Source organism: Anabrus simplex, chromosome 1 (genome assembly GCF_040414725.1).
Source record: "Anabrus simplex isolate iqAnaSimp1 chromosome 1, ASM4041472v1, whole genome shotgun sequence".
Lineage (NCBI taxonomy): Eukaryota > Metazoa > Arthropoda > Insecta > Orthoptera > Tettigoniidae > Anabrus > Anabrus simplex.
In genome coordinates, this window is record NC_090265.1 from 1,659,979,195 (window position 1) to 1,659,998,586 (window position 19,392).

At 43.9% G+C, this 19,392-nt stretch overlaps 1 protein-coding gene across 2 annotated transcripts in view; it reads right to left on the reverse strand.

Moving 5' to 3' along the window:
* Snx27 (sorting nexin 27) overlaps window positions 1-19,392 on the reverse strand; it is a 514,072-nt gene that overhangs the window by 12,797 nt on the left and 481,883 nt on the right. The window lies entirely within an intron of this gene.

The window sequence follows — 19,392 nt, forward strand, 5'->3', positions numbered from 1 at the left end:
TGATAGAAGCTCCTGGATATATTTCTCCGGTTGCTGCTATATTCTCGTCGTTAATAACTCCCGCAATTCCCCTTCCTTGGCTATCACCAAACACAGCTACCTTCGCTGATTTAGGCCTAACTGGGTCTTGAATCTGAATTCTAGGCCTAAATTTTAAACTCGGCACGGCAACGGATCGCGATGATTTGGTTTCACGCGCGCGATCACTTTCTTCCAGGATTAGATTATTTAGGGCAGAAAACCTATTTCTAATGTTTATTTCCGGAAATTCAGTTGTAGATTTCTTCTTAGCCGGCCATCCACGAACTACTTGACATGAACAGCATCAGATGTTCAATGATCACTGAAGAACACGGAGATGCTGTGTATTCACGTGAGACAGTGTTATCAGCATCTGACAAGAATTTGAAAAGGGCCTCGTTGTGGGTCTCCATTTGGCTGGCTGGTCAAATTGTGCAATATCTGAGGCATTCGGATGTGACAGTGGCCTGATGTTGGACTGCAAGGAAGTGTGATGGCAGGCATTCTCTTTGTCAAGGTTCCGATCGACCACATCTAACCACAAGGGAGGATTCACATCTGTGCCTGCCATTCGAGAACAAGTAATGGCTCCCTGCAACATTCTGTGTCATCCCACACCATTTGTCAGAAACTAGCAGCAGCCGGATTAGGGAATTCCTGTTCCATATGTAGGCTGACGTTAACACCACAACACAAGCGGCTACGTCTGGAGAGGTGCCATGACCGGGAAGTACAGACTGCTGATGAATGGAGTCGTGTTGTGCTCAGCAATGAACCGCAGTTCCGTACAACCCCAGATGACCCTAGTCTGTGAGTATGGCGGCGACCTGCGGGGAGGTCCCATTCTTCCAATGGTTTGGAGAGGCACAGCGGTGTTACTCCTGGTGTCATGGTGTGGGGAGCCATCAGGTACGGTGTCACATCATGGCTGGTAGTGATCGAGGGAACTCATGGCGGCTCAATGGTACGTCACAGAAATCCTATGTCCTCATGTGCCACGCTTATGTGATAGTATCAAGGTGCCATTTTTTCAACAGGACAATGCTCGTCCACACATGCCACGTGTCTCTATGAACTGTCTGGATGATGCTGAAGTACTTCCGTGGCCAGCCAGCCTCCATATATGTCCCCAATAAAGCATGTGTGAGACTACCTAGGGCATCAACTCCATCCCAGTGCCAGTATCCAGGATATCAAGAATACAACAGTTGTGGGCCAACTTGCTGCAGGAGAGGAAACAACGACTTCATGATACCCTTCCCAACCAAATCAGTGCACATCCAGGCCAGAGGGGAAGCAATAGCATACTGATAAGTAGGCTCGTACTGCCAACTTCTTTGTAAATTTGATTCGATGAAATAACATCACATACCCTTTCAACGCATGAAGTTTCATTTCGTTTCCTAATCCCCTTCTAAGTGCTTCAATTCTTTTGTCAGGCAATGTATTTTGATTAATACACTGTGCAGTGAATAGTATTAAATACATATTCATCATAATGGCCAATGGCTGCAATAAAACTCACTATTAAAAAGGATAAGACTGAATATTTTAGAAACTCAGGAAATTTACAGACATCAATTAATTAAGCTCTAGCAGCACTGCATATTTCTGAGATGACAGACATCTATATTTGACCCAACAAAGATGTTATAAATTCATAATGTACATAGCTCCTACTCTTAAATGCAATACTATAATATTCTTTGAAAACAATTATGTACCTTCGTGGAAGTAGATTTATCGGTACATAAGAGAACTCCTACAGGAGAACCTTTCTAGCACCTATAGTTAGTGGGACGTAAAGTAGAGCAACAATTACAGTACCTACATATCACTATTTCACCTTCTGACAATGCAGCAAAGTCTCTGAAACACATAGTGGAAAAAAATTAAAACTTGTGCCTGGTAACAGCTTCTATTATTTCATAAAGAATGAATTCACAGTCACGGACAAGGCCTACATAAAATCATGGTTATGTTTAAGATACTTATTTTGATGAAAATATATTGCACTTCTAGGAATGACTTCACTCGAGGCACACACATAATGAAGGAAACTGTCTTGTTTGGAATTACCACTTGCCTGAAGTTCACTTGCACGAATACTTTTTCTGGGAGCACATTCTCACTAGTTCTATTCGCCATGACATTGGAATTCATCATAGGTAGAGCCCCATTATCATATATGCACCGGTCGCCTATCAGGCGTCAACTCAAAAGACCTGAACCAGGTCTCTTCGCATGCTGAAAGTAGTAGTAGTAGTAGTTGTAGTAGTAGTAGTTGTTGTTATTATTGTTATTATTCTCCTTCTTTTGATATGCCTGTTCATAGAGAACAATGGAACTTGTTCACTGACTTGGTGACTTTCGCCCTCGTATTCTTCCAAAATCTCTTCATGAACTCAGTGTCGCCTCTTCCTTTCTTCTGGCCACTTCATACCAATCCTGCTGCTAGTTTTCACCACAAATGTGTGTTTATCTACCAAGATCTACAAGACTTCATGATTTCGCATGACGTCTTCCCTATGTTCAATTTATTCAAGTCCATTATCATTATTATTATTATTATTATACATACACACACCATCATTATAGACCATTATGTCTTTCAGTGTACAGTCTACAGGCCTCTGCGAATTTATTAAATGTTGCCACAATCCTCTATTTGTAACTAGTGCTGTGGCCTCATTTAGTTCTATACCTCTTATCATTAAATCGTTAGAAACCGAGTCTAATCGTCATTTGGTCTCCCTCTACTTCTCTTACCCTCCATAAGAGAGTACATTATTCTCCTAGGTATCCTACCATCCTCCACTCGCCTCACATGACCCCACCACCAAAGCCGGTTTAGGCGTACAGCTTCATCCATCGAGTTCATTCCTAACTTAGCTATTATCTCCTCATTTCGAGTACCCTCCTGCCATTGTTCCCGCCTGTTTGTATCAGCAATCATTCTCGCTACTTTCATGTCTGTTACTTCTAACTTATGAATAAGATATCCTGAGTCCACCCAGCTTTCATTCCTGTAAAGCATAGTTGGTCTGAAAACAGACCAATGTAAAGATAGTTTCATCTGAGAGCTGACTTTTTTCTTACATAATACTGTTGATCGTAACTGCGAGCTCACTGCATTAGCTTTACTGCACCTTCATTCAATCTCACTATATTACTATCCTGGGAGAATGAACATCCTAATTATTTGAAATTACCTACCTATTTCAGCTTTGTATCAACAATCTGGCATTCAAATCTGTGGAATTTCTTACCTACTGACATCAATTTAGTCTTTGAAAGGCTAATTTTCATACCATACTCATTGTACCTATTTGCAAGATCCAAGATATCAGACTGCGGGCTTTCCATACAATCTGCCACTAAGACCAAGTAATCAGCTTAGGCCTGGCTGCTTACTACATTTCCAAATAATTGAATTCCTCCCTGCCACTTTATAACTTTCAGCAGATGATCCATGTAAACTACAAAAAAACAAAGATGAAGGATTACAGCCTTGTCTAACCCCTGTAAGTAACCTGAATCAAAAAATTCTACCATCAAGTCTCACTGAAGCCCAATTGTCAACATAAATGCCTTTGATTGATTTTAATAATCTACCCTTGATCCCATAGTCCCCCAGTGTGGTGAACAACTTTTCCCCTCAGTACCCTGTCATATGCTTTCTCTAGATCTACGAAACATAAACACAACTGTCTATTCCTCTCGTCGTACTGAAAATCTGATCCTGACAGCCCCTCTGTGGTCTGAAACCACACTGGTTTTCATCCAACTTCCTCTCAAACACTGATCACACCCTCCCTTCCAAGATGCCAGTGAATACTTTGCCTGGAAATACTAATCAATGAGATACCTCGATAGTTGTTTCAATCCTTCCTGTTCCCTTGCTTATAGGTAGGTGTAATTACTGCTTTTATCCAATCTGAAAGTACCTTACCAACACTCCATGCTAATCTTATTATTCTATGAAGCCATTTCATCTCTGCCTTCCCATTATTCTTCAGCATTTCAGGTCTAAAAATAAAAATCTATTCCTGCTGCTTTATGACAATGGAGTTTACTTACCATCCTTTGCACTTCCTCAAGCGTAATTTCACCAACATCATTTTCCTCCTTCCCATGAGCTCCATTGTACGCGACACCACTATGAAGAGTTCCTTTTACGTTGAGAAGATTTTCAAAATATTACCTCCACCTGTCCACAGATTCCCTGGGATTTATTATGAGTTTACCTGTATTACCCAAAACACTGTTCATTTCCTCCCTTCCTAAGATTCTTTACTACTGTCTAGAAAGGTTTACCTGCTACTTCACCTAGCCTTTCCAGGCTATTACCAAAATTTTTCTACGACTTCTTTTCGGAATCAACAACTATTTGTTTCGCTCTGTTTCTTTCATCTGTGTACAATTCCCTGCCTGTATCAGCCCATATTTTGAGCCATTTCTGACAAGCCATCTTTTTACGTTTACAAGCTACTCTCACTTCATCATTCCACCAAGATGTTTGCCTTTTACCATCTTTACTACAGTTGTTCCTAGGCATTCCCTTGCCGTTGAAACTAAAGCATCCTTGTATGCCACTCATTCTCTTTCTATATCCTGAACCTGCTTACTGTCCACTGTTCGTAACTCCTCACTAATTATATCCATGTAGTTCTATCTAATATCCTCGTCCTGGAAATTTTCTACCCTTATTCGTTTGCAGACAGATTTCACTTTCTCTATCCTAGGCCTAGAGATACTTAGTTCACTACAGTACAGATAGCGGTCTGCTTCATTGAAAAATCCCTCAAAAAACGTGTACATTCCTAACTGATTTCCTGAATTTGAAGTCGGTTAAGATCTAGTCTATTATGGATCTCGTACCCTTACCTTCCCATGTGTAGCAGCGAATAGCCTTATGCTTGAAGAATGTATTCGTAACTGCTAAAACCATACTAGCATAGCAGTCCAGCAGACGCTTCCCATTCCTATTTGCTTCCATATCTTCCTCACATTTACCAATCACCCTTTTGTATCCTTCAGTTCTATTTCCAACTCTGGCATTGAAATTGCCCATTAGCACTACCCTATCCTTGCTGTTGACCCTGTCTACATTGTCACTCAATGCTTCATAAAACTTGTCAATTTCATCCTCATCTGCATCCTCAAATGGTGAATACACTGAGGCAATTCTTGTCCCAATTCCTCCAACTGCCAAATCAACCCACATCATTCACTCGTTTACATTCCTAACAGAAACGATTTTGCGTGCAACAGTATTCTAGATGAACAGCCCTACTCCAGACTCTGCCCTTCTCTTTTTAACACCCGTCAAGTACACTTTATAATCTCCTATCTCTTCCTCACTATCTCCCCTTACCCGAATATCACTTACTCCTAGCACATCCAGATGCATCCTCTTTGCTGACTCGGCCAGTTCTACTTTCTTTCTTCCATAAGCCCCATTAATATTGATAGCTCCCCATCAAATTCCATTTCATTCGCCAAGTTTTTTCCAAAGAGTCCCTCGCCTGTCAAATGGGAGTGGTACTCCGTTACTCCCATAGGTCTGAACTTGCTTAAAATGTTCTGAGCTTGGTAATTTCATGAAGCAGGATGCTACCCTACTTGCACATAGTCCAAGTGAGGATCTCTCCTCTAACAGGTTAGGGACCACCGGTGGATTGTATAGTCCTAGCCGCCTGAGCACAAGGAAGGCCACGACTCAGAATATGTCCGAGATGCCCACTCCCATTCCGTAGCAAATGGTATTCTCAGGACAACTTACTAGGCCACTCAGTCGTTGCCCCATGGTTCATGAACTAGGACGTGAATACAGTAACCCACACCACCATTATCATTATTATTATTTTTTAAATATTTCTTTTGCTAGTGGATTTACATCGCACCAGCATAGATAGGTCTTTTGGCGACTATGGGATAGGAAAGGCCTATGAGTTGGAAGGAAGCGGCCGTGACCTTAATTAAGGTACAGCCCCAGTATTTGCCTGGTGTGAAAATGGGAAACCATGGAAAACCATCTTCAAAGGTGCCGACAGTGGGATTCAAACATACTATCTCCCGATTATAATTATTAACTCCTTAAAGTTTTAAAATGTTGTACATGTTCACTAAGCCAGCCAAAGACATTCAAAGCTTTTTCCAGTTCATATATTAAAAAATAATTTGTGCTATACTCTTTTCGAGTTGAAATAATTTGTTTCTCATCAAACAGTTTCATACAAAAGAAGGCCTCATTGTATAATATTCTACTGCAAGTATTCAAAACTTGTAGTACCTTCTCTTGGAAAAAGAATTCTGAAAGTTAATTAAGACATGAACAGTCTTATTTGGAGGCATCAGGTCCCATACTAAGTACTGGCATGCAGCAAATAATTCAAATCCAAATAGTGGGCAATGGCTTTGAGATAAGCAACTCCTCCACAGGGGGTGATGGCCTTAAGTGAAGGTAATGACTCGAAAACTCATCATGCAACATCTGTTATCCACATGGCTGCAAAGAGCACTTGTCTCTATTTAAGGTGCAGTCTGACATTATTTATTTAGCATAAGGCATCTACACTATGATTTGAAATTCATTTGTATTAACCATTGAACTGTTGCTTCCTATTCTCTTGTAGAAATGGTGAGAGCATTCCATCGTCAGGTGGCAAGATGATTTGCCAGACTGCCTTGTAGCCACATTCTGGCAATTGCACATTGACCTACTTAATAGATCTGATTTCCCGTGACAGGTTCTAACTGTTTAAAGATGACTAGGTTCTACAAGGAAACATGGAATCTAGCAAAAGTAAGACAAGGACATTCTAAAGTATAACAAGTAGAAGCGCCAAACTGACACTGGCAAATGTTGAAAAGAATAGAATAAAATCAAAGAGAAAATGGCCACCAGGTTCTACAATAACAAGAAGGTATGGAATATTTGATGTGTCAGTGCTTGTGGCTCTAGAACTGGTCTCTTCAGCTATCTAAGAATCAATAAGCAACATTGAGGAGACAATCAGCAAGATACCACAAGGGCTGTCTTGAATATTAGCACCATCAAATAAACATCGGTATCCTTCAGAAGGTGCGAGCCTCTGTGGCTCAGGTGGTAGTGCGCCGGCCTCTAACCGCTGGGTTCCGTGGTTCAAATCTGTTACTCCAGGTGAAATTTGTGCTCAACAAAACAGAGGCGGGACAGGTTTTTCACCGGGAACTCCGGTTTTCCCTTTCATAATTAATTCCAGCAACACTCTCCAATATCATTTCATTTCATCTGTCACTCAATTACTGCCCCAGAGGAGTGCAACAGGCTTTGGCAGATGACACAATTCCTATCCTGGTCGCTAGATGGGGCTTCATTCATTCCATTCCTGACCCGGTTGAATGACTGGAAACAGGCTGTGGATTTTCGTCCTGCAGAAGGTCATTATCATGAGAATTCCAGCAATGATTTATCAAACAACATCAGACCATAAGAAAGGAGCAGTCTATGAGCAAAATGGATAGCAATGAGAATATCGGTAGGTACTTTCTGCTTCGATTCCAAAGCTTGGGATTGTATGAAGCATCACTTCCTTTCTGTAATACCTCTTGAAGCTGCAGATCATGCCAAGGTCGATGAGCTGGAGCACCGATGTTGGTGTCAACAGGCAGGAATACCATATGCCAGCTTGATATTCCTGAGGATTTCAACATCATCAGCTCTCTTCCACCGTCAAAGTTTATATACACTGACTGACAGAGCAAATGCAACACCAAGAAGGAGTGGTTCGAAAGGGATGAAAGTTGGGGAAAAAACAGAGACGGCACGGACGAATAATTAATGTTTATCTCAAACTGATATGCAGGTTACACAATGCGCACGGCATCGACTCAGTAGGATGTAGGACCACCGCGAGCGGCGATGCACGCAGAAACACGTCGAGGTACAGAGTCAATAAGAGTGCAGATGGTGTCCTGAGGGATGGTTCTCCATTCTCTGTCAACCATTTGCCACAGTTGGTCGTCCGTACGAGGCTGGGGCAGAGTTTGCAAACGGTCCAATGAGATCCCACACGTGTTCAATTGGTGAGAGATCCGGAGAGTACGCTGGCCACGGAAGCATCTGTACACCTCGTAGAGCCTGTTGGGAGATGAGAGCAGTGTGTGGGCGGGCATTATCCTGCTGAAACAGAGCATTGGGCAGCCCCTGAAGGTACGGGAGTGCCACCGGCCGCAGCACATGCTGCACGTAGCGGTGGGCATTTAACGTGCCTTGAATACGCACTAGAGGTGACGTGGAATCATACGCAATAGCGCCCCAAACCATGATGCCGCGTTGTCTAGCGGTAGGGTGTTCCACAGTTACTGCCGGATTTGACCTTTCTCCACGCCGACGCCACACTCGTCTGCGGTGACTATCACTGACAGAACAGAAGCGTGACTCATCGGAGAACACGACGTTCCGCCATTCCCTCATCCAAGTCGCTCTAGCCCGGCACCATGCCAGGCGTGCACGTCTATGCTGTGGAGTCAATGGTAGTCTTCTGAGCGGACGCCGGGAGTGCAGGCCTCCTTCAACCAATCGACGGGAAATTCTTCTGGTCGATATTGGAACAGCCAGGGTGTCTTGCACATGCTGAAGAATGGCGGTTGACGTGGCGTGCGGGGCTGCCACCGCTTGGCGGCGGATGCGCCGATCCTTGCGTGCTGACGTCACTCGGGCTGCGCCTGGACCCCTCGCACGTGCCACATGTCCTTGCGCCAACCATCTTCGCCACAGGCGCTGCACCATGGACACATCCCTATGGGTATCGGCTGCGATTTGACGAAGCGACCAACCTGCCCTTCCCAGCCCGATCACCATACCCCTCGTAAAGTCGTCTGTCTGCTGGAAATGCCTCCGTTGACGGCGGCCTGGCATTCTTAGCTATACACGTGTCCTGTGGCACACGACAACACGTTCTACAATGACTGTCGGCTGAGAAATCACGGTACGAAGTGGGCCATTCGCCAACGCCGTGTCCCATTTATCGTTCGCTACGTGCGCAGCACAGCGGCGCATTTCACATCATGAGCATACCTCAGTGACGTCAGTCTACCCTGCAATTGGCATAAAGTTCTGACCACTCCTTCTTGGTGTTGCATTTGCTCTGTCAGTCAGTGTATAATTGATGGGGTTTCGTAATTCTGCGCTGGATCTTGACATTCCCCAGACCCTCATTAGCCTCACTTATTCTGTATTCTCAACAACTCTTAAGTGCTATCAAAACAAGATCTTCAGCAGACAAAACATTCAACTTTATACAGAAAATGTATACAAAAATAAACTGTACTCTTGCTATTACAGGGACCATCTTCCTTAGACAGGTCGACTAATGATGATGATGATGATGCTTGTTGTTTAAAGGGGTCTGACATCTAGGGTCATCGGCCCCCAGGTCAACTAAAGCTGAAGTCACGGGTTCACTATAAGCAAAATATTTAGTGTATGTTTACATCAAAGTGAATCAAGACCAATGATATTTTTTGTTCGGTACTGCTGAAAGTTCACTATAACTGAGTTCACTAAAACTGGAGTTGATTGTACTTCTCTTTCAAAATAGTCTTAAAAGTATTCAGGTTGATGCTACTCTCATCAGCTGACCAAACTATTTCAACCTTGACTCCTCCAGAATGTCAAATGCACTTAATTGCTGACGTAGCTGGAGGTCCACTCATTTCTGGTTCTGCCCAGTAACAGCCACACTTACCTGCAGCTCTATGAAGTCCGGCTGCCACCTAGCACATCCATAGCTTGTAACAATTCTACTTACAAACAAGATCCTCTATACTCTCATATGGCCTGCATCATACGGTTCTGTGATGTTTACCACCTACCAATGCTAATTCATTGCACTCCTTGCCAAACTCTTGCCACCTATAACTTTCTACAACCTTCCCTGATACTTTACTGGCTGATTCTCCTACTGCGCACACACACACAAATATACCAGCATCCTTTTTATCATCTGGTCAGTCCATGCCGTACTGGGTTGTTCAGGGCACAGAGGACTCCACCCACCAAGATGCCAGTGGGGAAACGACTTCTGTCGGGGGCAACCCCAGAAGAAGATCGGCAGGCCCACAAAAACCCAAGGTGGAGTATGCCAGGATAGCTAAAGCTGGGATCAAGATGGCCATAGTGCCAGTAGGATATCCTGACCAGCAGCTAACTGAGAAACAGGTGGAATCTGTGAAGGAGGCTATCACCAATCTGATAGATGAGCTTCCAGAGCAGGGGCCCATTAAGCCTCAGTTCCTGGATTGCTATCTGTCGAGAGGTGCGGCCATCATTATCGCAGAGAACGACGAGACTGTAGCATGGCTTTCTAGCCTTGTTACAGGCATGCAACCGTGGGAAGGAGCCAGGCTCACAATTGTGGACATGGATAAACTCCTTTCCTATAAGAGAGTCATGGTCTGGATACCAGGACAACCAAAGGACAACAACGTCCTTTTGGGAAGAATGGCACGCCAGAACCATGGCTTAAATCCCAACAGCTGGAGAGTCTACAACCGCAAGGTGGAGAAGAGAGGTGTCCGACTTGTGGTCCGCATGGACTCCAGAGATGTGGAAAAAGTGGTGGGGAAGAAGATCTTCTGCAGGGTGCATGTTGCTACCTTCACCCTGGTGGAGGGCAAACATGACAAGCAGAGGACCAACCCCACCCCAGACAACACTGAGGCCAACAGGGGCGAAGAGTGGGAGCCTGGGCAGGAGCCGGGGCCAGCCAAACCTCCAGATTCATCGCGGGAGAAGAGGCTCCACGTTCCGGAGACCGCATAAGGTAAAGTATTGCATGAAAGTAAAGAATGATTACTTTCATACAAGCAAACATACAACATTGTATAGCAGCCTCTAGGGTACTTATAAGAAGTATCCAGAAAGGCAGGTTTTCGGTTGCCCTGATACAAGAACCCTGGCTTAGACAGGGGCATATCATGGGACTAAAATGTGCAAGCTTCACTCTATTCAGTGGAGTGGCAGAGGAGAAGCCTAGAGCTTGGGCTATACCGGGCTTCATTACTAGAGACCTTGTAGCAGTTCTGGTGAGATATGAAGAGGGCGGACAGCCAAGAGATCTGGTTGTCTGTTCGGCATATTTCCCAGGAGACTCTGAATCTCCACCCCCGCCAGAGGAGTTCAAGAGACTGGCGATATACTGTAGGAGACAAGGACTTAACCTCATAGTAGGTTGCGACGCCAATGCTCATCATAGCATTTGGGGAAGTAAATACACAAACCGAAGAGGAGAGCATTTTATAGAATATCTATATACAACTGATCTTGAGATCATCAACATAGGTGATACCCCTAGCTTCATCAATAATAGGAGTGAAGGGACCATAGATCTTACCCTGGGTTCCATGGGAATCATACAGGAATTTAAAGACTGGAAAGTTTCGTTGGAGCCTTCCTTGTGAGATCATAGACACATTGTGTTTCATATAGAGGGCTCCCTCGAGATCCCATCTTACAGAAACCTTAGATGATCAATTGGACGTCTTTTAGGGAGGACGTGAGGAGGGGACTGGAAGGAGGACCCTCAAATATAATTAAGAACAAAGAGGAGCTGGAGCTCAGTGTGAGCTTTCTCACACAGACACTAGTTACCTCTTATGAATTAAACTGCCCAGACGTTAAGGCAAAAAGAGTAACAGGAAGCTTCAAGTGGAACAATTATCTTGAACACCTGAGGAGAAACACACGAAGGCTCTGGAATAAATACAGGGAACTTCAGGATCAAGAAAGTCTATATTCTTATAAAGAATCACAAAGAAAGTACAAGTTAGAAGTCAAAAAGGCTTCTAAGAAATCTTGGAGACAGTTTTGTGACTCCATCGAGAGTCAACATGAAGCGGCAAGGCTTCATAGAATTCTAACCTTGGATGGAGGGCAAGGCTGGGCTCATTGGAGTCACCTTCGGGTGGATATACATCTACAGAGGGGGAGACCCTGAGCTTCTTGCTTGATGCCTACTTTCCAGGTTCAGTAGTCACAAATAGTGAAGTAGAATCCAGCGGATTCTTCAGACCCGATAGAAGTGGCTGGAAGGAAGCCGCAGAGATTGTTACCCCAAGAAGGGTGAAGTGGGCATTAGAATCTTTTGCCCCTTATAAAAGCCCAGGAATGGATGGGATCTTCCCAGCACTTCTCCAGGAAGGGGGTGCAATCCTTATAAAATACCTGGTCAGAATTTTTAGAGCCTGTCTCACTATGGGGTACGTGTACTCCTTGTGGCGTCAGGCGAAGGTAGTGTATATACCTAAACCTGGAAGGTCTTCATATACTAGACCTTCTTAAGACTTTGGAAAGACTGGTGGATAGACATATCAGGGAGAAAGTATTACGAGACTTTCCCCTGCATCCTCATCAACATGCATACCAACCAGGGAAGTCGGTTGAGACGGCACTACACCAGCTAGTTTCTAGGCTGGAGAGTGCCTTGGATCAGCAACAACTTGCTATGGTGGTATTCCTAGATATAGAAGGGGCCTTTAATTACACATCTTTGGGCTCCATAGAACTTAGTCTAGAAAGAAGAGGAGTGAGCAGGATGCTCATAAAATGGATTATGGCCTCACTGTAGGGCCGTCAAGTTCTGTTTACCCTCAACGCAGTAATGTTGAGAGCTAATATAGACAGGGGGTGTCCACAGGGAGGAGTATTATCACCAACATTATGGTGTCTGGTAGTGGATGAACTACTTACCAGGTTAAATGTTGGAGGAATTTACGCCCAAGGCTATGCAGATGACATTAGCCTGATGGCGGTGGGAAATTTCCCCAGTATGGTTTCGGAGCTCATACAGAGCTCCCTACGTAGGGTGGAAAGATGGTGCCACGACACGGACTTGTCGGTTAATCCCGACAAGACGGAGCTTGTGGTATTTACCAGGAGGAGGAGGCTAGACGGACTGTCAGAGCCTTTCCTATTTGGGAAAAAATTAGTTAAGACAACCTCAGTTAAGTACCTAGGGGTAATCCTTGAAGCAAGACTAAGTTGGAAGAAACATATAGACCATAAGGTGGTCCTGTCGCAGGGCCGTCGGAAAGACTTGGGGCCTAGGACCTAAGGTGGTCCAGCGCTCTATATTTCTATTGTACGGCCCACGAACACCTTTGCATCTTTAGTCTGGTGGCCATGTTCGGAGAGTAAAAATGTGACCATCAAGTTAAACAGTGTCCAAAGACTTGCTTGTCTAGGAATAACAGGGGCACTGGATACTACACCATTATGTGCAATGGAGGCCATCCTAGGTCTTCCCCCCTTACAATTATATGTTAAGGAAATAGCGGGAATGAGTGCTTACCACCTCTGGTCACTCGGAGGATGGTCCTTCAAGAATCCGAATAGAGGACATGCCTCTATTCTTACAAGGCTTCACCAGACCTGCCCTATGACAATGATGATCGGGGACCTGATGAAGCCTAGTTTTAATCTGAATTATAAGTTCACAGTGGTGATACCCACAAGGGAGGAGTGGGCCTCGGATGCTGGGGCCCGTCTTAGGTCTGGGGGCTGTACATCGTACACAGATGGCTCGCGGACAGAGACGGGCACAGGCGCCGGGGTCTGGGGGCCTAAGACAAGGCTCTCCCTTCCCATGGATAAATATGCTACTGTTTTCCAGGCCAAAGTATATGCAGTACTGGCCTGTGCTGTACATATATGGAACATGCCTAGACATAGAAGATGCATCACCATTTGCAGCGATAGCCAGGCAGCGTTAAAAGCACTATGCACAGTTAGAACATCAAAAATGGTATGGGAATGCCAAAGGATGTTAGATCAGCTGTGTGAACTTGGCTCAGTTACCCTATTATGGGTTCCTGGGCATACAGGTATCAGTGGAAATGAAGAAGCTAACAAACTAGCAAAACAAGGCTCAAAAGGTCCTTTCATAGGACCAGAGCCTTTTCTGGGAGTGTCACTCCGAAGTGTGAAACTGGTAATGTCCCAATGGACAAACCAGTCTCACTTAGACATTTGGAAGAGGTTAACCATAGCAAGGCAGGCACGTGAAATCAAAGGGCCTGATAAATTTGAATAGGACCAGAATGCGAATGGTAGTTGGACTGTTGACAGGCCACAATACCTTACAGAGACACCTACACATCATGAAAATCAGTGAGGATCCGATGTGTAGAAGATGCGGTAGGGAGGAAGAGACCTTGGCGCATGTGTTGTGTCAGTGCGAGGCTCTTGCAAGCACTAGACATCGATATCTTGGCTAACATTTCGTGAGCCTGGAAGACATCAGGAATCCCAACATCCGGACACTGGTATCCTTTATAGGAGCACTAGGGCTGGACTAGGCAAACCCGTTTAAGGGACACAAAGGGTCTTCATAGACCTACATGTGGAGGCAGGGCTCACCCATTCTTTATCTATCTATCTATCTATCTATCTATCTACTGGGTTGTTCCGGGTGGAGATGCATAGTGGTGCAATTTCTGGCATTTTAGCAGCCCAGGCTGCTAGCAATTATATTCCACCATGCCAAGCTATGAGGGTAGCCCAGAAAATAATGCACCATATTTTTTTCTTCAACAATTATTTATTGAACTCAATGAAACTTATACACAAGAGAGAATGATGTTTCTTCTACACTCTCTATTTTTCCATGTAATCCTTCCCGTTCTATGGCCTTACTCCAGCAAGATACAAGGGCGTGTGTGCCCTGTCGGCACCACTCCTTGTTCTGTTCACTAGGGTTGGGCAGACCGGAACATTCAGTTGTTCCGCAACATTAGGAGCTTGAGGCGGAGTGTTTCGGTACAGAGTGCCGAGACACGGGACACAGGACTGTAACTGCGTCGTAGAGAGAACTTCGAGAGGCAACATGACATGCTCCGCGTCAGCTGGAATGTGCCTGTACCGAACGTACTGTGTCAAGGCCGCACTAGATAGATTCGTTGGCCTAGGCTGTGTCTGACTGTCGATACTGGCTGTGTGCCACCCTGTGCTGGAGTGTAAAAATTTTTTCATCCAGTTATATCTTTAATTCCAAAGCGATGACCTATATTTTTCTTGGGCTTAAAAGTTTCCTTAAAGTCCAAATTAATTTTTAATGTCAATCCCCGAGAAAGTGTTGAGGGAAATTTTAAGATATTAAAGAAAGTAAATGGAAGTTGAGAGGGAAGGAATTCGAAGTGCAGAGAGCATAACAGCACGCAAGTACAACAATGTTTTCATCCAGTTATATTTTTAATTCCAAAGCGATGACCTATATTTTTCTTGGGCTTAAAAGTTTCCTTAAAATCCAAATTAATTTTTAAGGTCAATCCCCGAGAAAATGTTGAGGGAAATTTTCGAAATATTAAAGAAGGTAAATGGAAGTTGAGAGGGAAGGAAGTCGAAGTGCAAAGAGCATAACAGTACAAAAGTAATTAAACCGTACGAAAGACGGTAAACTTTGCATAATGTCGCATCGGAGTCCTGTTCAGGACTTTTTTACTAGAAGAAAACCGGACAGAGTGAAATGCAATTTATGTTCTATTTTGTCTGCAAAGGGACCTTCAACCGGCACAATGACAAGACATTTCAAACTTAAACATCCCACTTCGTGTTTAGCTTGTATATTGTGTACGTTAATATAGTACTGACGAATGTTTCTTCAACTGTGCGAGTATACTTTTAATTGGTGAAAATAACATTGTGACATTTGTAAACACCTGTACTGCCAGTGTAATTGTGACAGGTGTATTTCAGAATGAATGAAAATATTCTTATCCTGAAAAGAAAATTTAGACATGATTTTTTGAGTGAGTATTTCATTCAGAGTTCCGACTGCTTTCTCACGTGCCGTAAAGTTTTACCCTGGCCCTAATTACTCACAATACAGGCCAATACATTCAACTGGTGAAAATATTCTTGAATTAGTTACTTTTACACACCTGCACTGTCATTGTAACCGTGTTATGTGTATTTCATATTGACTGGAAATATCTTAACCTAAAAGCAGCCTTTAAACATTATTATTGGGCGCGAATTTCAGTGATCCGACTGTTCGTTCACGTTCCGTGCAGCTTTATGCTGGACATGGCCATAACTACACACAGGTACACACCACATAGCACGTTCCGTACAGGCACATTCCCGCTGGCGCAGAACATGTAATGTTGCCTCTCGAAGTTCTCTCTACACTGCGCAGTTACAGTCCCTGTCCCGTGCGCCCACTGCACAGTTCAGCTAGTAGGCAAAGGGCAGTGCATAGTGGCGCTTCTGACGGGACAGCGAGTCAGTGTCTCCATCTCGCTTGAGAATGTTTCAGAACAATTGACACTTGGTGTTCTGGAACAGCGGAACATAACTGTGCACCGGCACAGCGTGCCGAAACAGGGACATAGTGCCCAACCCTACTGTTCATGAATCTATTTCTTCATTGCACGAATCACCTCTTTGTCATCCTCAATGTCTCCTACGAATGGCATTTTTCCATAGCCCAAACAAGTGAAAGTCTTAGGGAGTTAGGTCAGAGCTATAGGTTGGATGGGGAAACACAGTCCAACCCTGTTTTGTGATGTGTTCCAACGTCCTCAAACTTGTGAGAGGGCCTGCATTATCATGTTGAAGCAAACAACCACCTGGGTTATTATGGTGTCCAGGTTGCTGGAAATGATTCTTGAGTTTGGTTAATGTGTTCGCACACACCTCAGAATTAATGGAGGTGCCTCTCGGCATCCCATCAATGAGTATGACACCATCACAGTCCCAAAACACAGTGATCATAACCTTACCAGCGGAAGCAGTTGCTTTCAATTTTTTCCTCTGTGGAGAGTCAGCATGGCACCATTCCATCGATTGCTGTTTTGTTTCGGGCTCAAAAAGGTGAACCCAGGTTTCATCTTCTGTCATAATCTGAGACAAGAAGGCTTCCCCCTCAGCTTCAAAATTTGCAGCAACTCAGAAGAAATGTTTTTTTCCGAGAGTTTTGTGTTCCTCCATATAACGGCGTGGAACCCATCGTGAACACTTTTTTGTGTAATCAAGAAGACTGATGATTACACCCACACTTCCTTTGCTGATTGACAGCTCCCACATCAACTTTCGAGTTGTTCTGCATCGGTCATCGTGAATGAGCACATCAGCACGCTGCATCTCGTCAGGTGTGAAAGCCGTGGGTGGCCTCCTCAACTGCTGCAAACCTTGGAGCACAGTCAAAATGCTTTCGGATGGCCTCACCCTCCATGCCCAGTGACTAACCATACTTTTGTCCACTACTGATACTCCATAAACTGCACATAAATGTTTGTGAATATTTCCAACCGTTTCTTGCTCAGCAGTGAGAAATTCAATGACAACATGCTGCTTGTAACAGACATTACTTAGAGACGCCATGTTGAACCATTGCTGCAAGTATGCTATCTGTCGGAAGAAACGGAAACTTTGCGCACGCACTCCAAAAACTTCAAAGAATTCATATCTAAAGTTTTGCATTCGTACCATTGTTGGGGGCTGAGAAAAACATTGTGGTGCATTGTTTTCTGGGCCACCTTCAGGAGAGAGAAGGACGGCCTTTGATGGCAAGCCTTTAGACTCTTAAGAAATCTTGAACCTGCAGAACAAACTTATTGTGGAACTAAATTCTGAAAATATTGCATGCCATCCATGCAAATTTGTTATAAAAATCTAAGGCCAGAGTAATGTGTAGCTTCTACCGAAGTCCCAGTCTTATCCATGGCTGTGACAATATGGAAGCTGCTGGGGTAGGGGTGGTACTGAGCAATGACATTTTGAGCACGGCCAGTGCATTTGAGTGTTGTGAAAGATGTTGCTCATAGGGTCAGTCGTCCTGCAGTAACACCTTCTGGCCAAGTGGGGAAAGCAATGGCAAACTAACTCCTCATCTTCCCTAGTACGCCTCAGTTTGGTGCCACCATTGGTTTTTTGCAGTTTCCTTATAACTGCATAATCTTTGGTGTCCATGAGTTCCCATTTTTACACCAGGCAAATGCTCAGGATGCACCTTGGTGCTATTTGGGGATTCAACCAGCCTCTGAGCGGATGACCTAACAGACGGAATAATCTAATGGAAAACATTTATCACTGTTCCTTTGAAAGAATGTAGACTTTTTCCTTTACCAAAAGCAGCTAATTTTAATTTATGATCACCACTAGCACAGCACAAGATGGAGACACGCTCTTTACTAGATTTGTGACTAGAAGTAGACTTCTCTTCAGCAGCTGCCAATGTTTTTCTTTGTAAGCACTTCCAATAGGGCCTGATTTCATCTGCATTACACACCTGAATTGGAACAAAACTGAACTTCTCAATTATGCGCTTAAACTTAATTGTACCGGGCAAGTTGGCCGTGCGGTTAGGAGTGACGGCGCATGGCTGTGAGCTTGCATCCGGGAGATAGTGGGTTTGAATCCCACTGTCGGCAGCCCTGAAGATGGTTTTCCGTGGTTTCCCATTTTCACACCAGGCAAATGCAGGGGCTGTACCTTAATTAAGGCCACAGCTGCTTCCTTCCAACTCCTAGGACTTTTCCTATCCCATCATCACCATAAGACCTATCTGTGTCGGTGCGACGTAAAACCACTAGCAAAAACTCAATTGTATGGTTTTCTGTTGCACTGCTGTCACCACTTAATTTTTCTCCTTCGATGTTCAATTCTCAAATGCTACATCTATCCTTAAATCTTTGTAACAAACCATTCGACGTTGGTGAGGACCGTGAGAGCCCCATCTTTTCATGCAAAATTTGTACCTGCTTTGTTATCGTAAGCTCACTAATAGGTACACCTTTGCCTCTCCTTTTCTGAAACCACATGAAAAATGCAGCATCCTTCTTTTAAAGATGTGCTTTGAATGTTTTTGTTTTAGCAAGTCCATGTGAACTGTCAGAACCACCGCAAATCACAAAACTTGTTCTTTATACTTCATTAGGTCCCACTCTGTTGTCACATCAACACCAAACTCTGATGCTAAATTTGAGACTAGTGCACCTTCCTTTAACTGTTCAATTATATTCACTTTATTTTCTATTGTTAAAACTACACATTTTCTCTTCGCTGTAAATTATGAACTCAACGTTTTATGAAATGTCAACTTATCAGTCACTCTTCCTTTTCTTTCCTTTGCACAACAGCACGCAGCTTATATGTCTATTAATAGCAGAAGCTTACGGTGACCGACTGTTAGGCTGGTTTCTGATTCCTATGCATTGCGAAATATTTACCATACAGTAATGGGTGAAAATATTTAACCCATAGAGAGAATGAAATGGAAAAGATGCATTCAAAGTTACATGGTATCATGACAAGTTGTAGGTATCATTCAGTAGGTAGAAGTGACCAACATATACAGCATGCACCGTAGACTGGGAATGGGCACA